This window comes from Tupaia chinensis, unplaced genomic scaffold (assembly GCF_000334495.1).
Source record: "Tupaia chinensis unplaced genomic scaffold, TupChi_1.0 Scaffold148108_1, whole genome shotgun sequence".
Lineage (NCBI taxonomy): Eukaryota > Metazoa > Chordata > Mammalia > Scandentia > Tupaiidae > Tupaia > Tupaia belangeri.
Genome location: NW_006207959.1, coordinates 2,151,475 through 2,155,090, shown reverse-complemented (window position 1 = coordinate 2,155,090; position 3,616 = coordinate 2,151,475).

The following is a 3,616-nucleotide window of genomic DNA, read 5'->3' as shown; positions in this document are numbered from 1 at the left end:
CGTAGCCATTACACCAACTGCTGGTCCCTCCTTTAGGGATTTTAGCAAGCACACACATGTGCCTAGAATATTTCTCAAGCCCTGAGGTCTAGGGCTCAAACCATGCAGTTGGCCATGTGGGGATCCAGCTGCCTCAATGGAGCCAGCATTCTTCTCTATTCTCTCCACTCCCTTGACATCTCCTTTGACTCTGGGGCTTTAAACACTATCAACATACAGAAGAGTCCAACACCCATATTCTCCAAATCAGACATGTCCCCTGAATCTCAGATTCATAGAGTCAACTGCCTACTTGACATGTCCTTTTGAATGTTGAATAGACATTTCAAATCTACTGTGTCTAAATCTTGGCTCCTGCCTTCAGTGAGCAAAGGACACCCCCGACCCCCAGCACACACACACTCACACCACACATCTCCTGGCAGTTTTCCCGCAAGGGCAGTCTGTCAGGAAAACTGCTCAGGTATTTCTGGAATCCCAATACTTCTCACTACTCCCTGCCACTACCTAAAGCTCAACCATCAGCTCTCACATAGATTATTGCAGCAGCTTCCTAATTGTCCCCCACAGTCTATACCCCAAAAGCCACGATTGGTCAATTATAAGTCAGATCATGTCAGTCTCCTGCTTTCAAACTCTCCAGTCTGTTTCCCACTCACCCAGAGTAAAAGCGTCCTTCCAGTGGCTTACATGGCTGGGGCTCTCTCTGGGGCTCTCTGACCTTGACTTGTGCTCCTCTGCCCACGGACATCGCTCCAACAGTGGCTGCCTTCTGGTCTTCCTTAACCACAAAGCACTCTCTCCCCGCAGGGACCCTCCTGCTGGCTGCTCTCACCACCATTCTTTCTCCCCTCAGACTTTGCTTTGCTTTCTTCAGGCCTTTAATTCAAACTGAACCTACCCTGAGTTCCTCTTCCAAGGCAACTTCCATTCCCCTCATCACCAGCCTCCACCAACTCCACATTCGACCTCCTTTTCCCTTCTCTCCTTAGCATTTACTGACATTGAACAGCTCCCCTTTCCGTCCCTTCTTGCCTTGCCTCTCAGCAGAAGGGGAGGGGTTTTTACATTTGTTCACTGATGTATCTTCTGTCCCCGATGCAGCTGGAGCTTAGTATTTAATAAATGAAGCATTATCATTTTAATAAATGGGGGAAAGATACTATATAATCAATTCAAAAAAATCAAAGGAGAGAGAACAGATTCGTAACTGTCCTTACTTCCTGCTTTTAAAATGACTGTCCTTCAGGGGCTGAAGGTGGCACAGCAGAAATGTGACACTCTGCGAGACTGACCCACATGGGAAGTTCAAGTCTAGAGACCTGAGTAGACAGGCCTGCGTGTGCCCACAGTTCAGGGCCGGCTGAGGTGGGAGGTGGATCATGGCATCAGGACAGTGTTAGAATCCTCTTTTGCTCTTTTTTAGACATAAACTCTAATAAACCCACAAGGTTAAGAAATGCTGCATTAAAATATGAGTATCTTTCATTTATTATTTTTCTCATTGTATCAGTAATCATTTTCATTAACCCCCCCCTTACTGAAACACAGCATCATCTACATCAAGAAAATAACACTAGCTCTTCCTCTTGACATTGAACTCCAGAAGGTGTAATACCTAACATTTTCTACAGTTCTTTCAGTTTTCAATTATCTACAAAATGCTTTCATTTCAAATTGGACCAGGTTAAAATGCAGTAAAGAACCAGCACTGGTTAACACAAGGGTTAATCTGCACTGTTTGCCAGGCTGCTGCTGGTCCACCTTCGCACTCCCACCTCCCCGAGGACCCCTGGGGTGTACAAAGGTCAGACATCTGGGAGAGCCCTGCTCTTCAGATGCTGAGCTTCACAGCAGTATTCACTACCATTTTCTAGGTCACTTCATGAGGGAACTGCCTGCTTCACCAATGACTTGTCTAATGTCCTGCTGTGTGTGTGTGTGTGTGTGTACATGTGTTTGGCAAGGAGCAACAGCAGAGAGTAACCAATCCACTGCTGCCCCTGGCGGACATCTGGCAGAATTCTTGCTTCTTCTTTTTCAATAATTCATGACTATGTACCCAATTATCTACATGTCTGTCACAGTGGGCTATTGGCCAACTTCTTCTACAACATGGTGGATGATATACAAAATTTTTTGAACATAGAGCCTTGGAGCTCTAGCCCCTTTATGTCTTGCCCAGCTAGCTACCCAGAAGGCTATAGTCTTGAGACGAACTACCTGAGAAATTCCACATTAGAGAATCACAGTTTAAATTCCGGTGATCAAACATATTGAGCAGTGTACTCTAGGAGCGCTATGTGCTCACACCTACCTCAGTGTATCACAGGCTTTAGATACACTGGACGGCAGAAACTGATAGCTCTGGTCTTTTGGATAGGCACGGCTCAAATATAATTTTCTATTACAGTTCATAAACTTTCCTTCCATTTGGATTATTTTAATCCCTTTTAAGTTTACTAAAACATTTCAAATTAAAAGTATAAACTTTAAGCAATATCAGAAGTCTATTAAAAAACACTCTTTTGACACAAAGTTAAGGTAACCCAAAGTGACACTGCAAGCTTATATTTATACACATGTGAAAAGATAAGAAATGCAGTATTTTCCAGAGCAAGAATACTCTGGAAGATGAAGAAATACTTCTGATACAGTTTTATTTTTGAGTACATTTATACAACACTGAAAATACCACCTCAGGTTTTTAAGGTACAAAGTTTCCTCCAGATTATGCACATTGATAATAAGCTCTCTGGCTTAGTGTACCACTACACAAATACTGCATCATACTACATAACACTCTGCATGAGATATAAGCAGGCCAATCAAAATCCCACTTAGAGGAGATGAAGAGGCTATAGGTATAAATAAACAAAAGTAGAACTTAAACAGGCCAAGGAGTGTTGGATATTTAATGAATGCATGAAGAATACAACTGATGCAAACGTTATCTATTATTTTAAAACATCGTTGTGAAGAATTAAGATTTTGCATTGTGCAGGCTGAGTATCCCTAATCCAAAATACTTAGGATCTGAAATGATAGATTTTAGAGTATATGCATATATACAAAAGGAGGTTATCTTGGAGATAGGACCCAAATCTAAACACAAAATTCACTTGTGTTTCATGAACATTCTATATAACCTGATGGCAATTTTACACAATCTTTTTATAGGGCAGCGTTTTGGCTGTGACCTATCACATAGGTCAGCCCTCAAAAAGTTTTGAATTTTGGGGAACCAGCAGTTAGCGTAATGGCTATGTCACTGGACTCCCACGTAGTCGACCGCGGTTCGCGTCCTGGACCTGGTGGCTTAAAACTCAGGCCGGGTGCGTGTGCGTGCGTGCCCAAGATCCCGAGAGGAGAATGGAGGAGAAGGGATTGCGTGGCCATCCCCCCTGGGGGGTGATTTCTTGCTTTCTGTCTCTATGTCTCTGTCTGTCTGGCAAGCGCATGCGCCCTATAATGAAAATCTCTCTCTCAAAAAACATTTTTTTTTGAATTTTGGAGCCTTTGGGATTTTAAATTTTTGGATCAGGGATGCTCAGTTTGTATTAATGATCTACCAGCTAAGTAAGTGTAAAAATACAAAAAAGCCCAAAAATTCCAA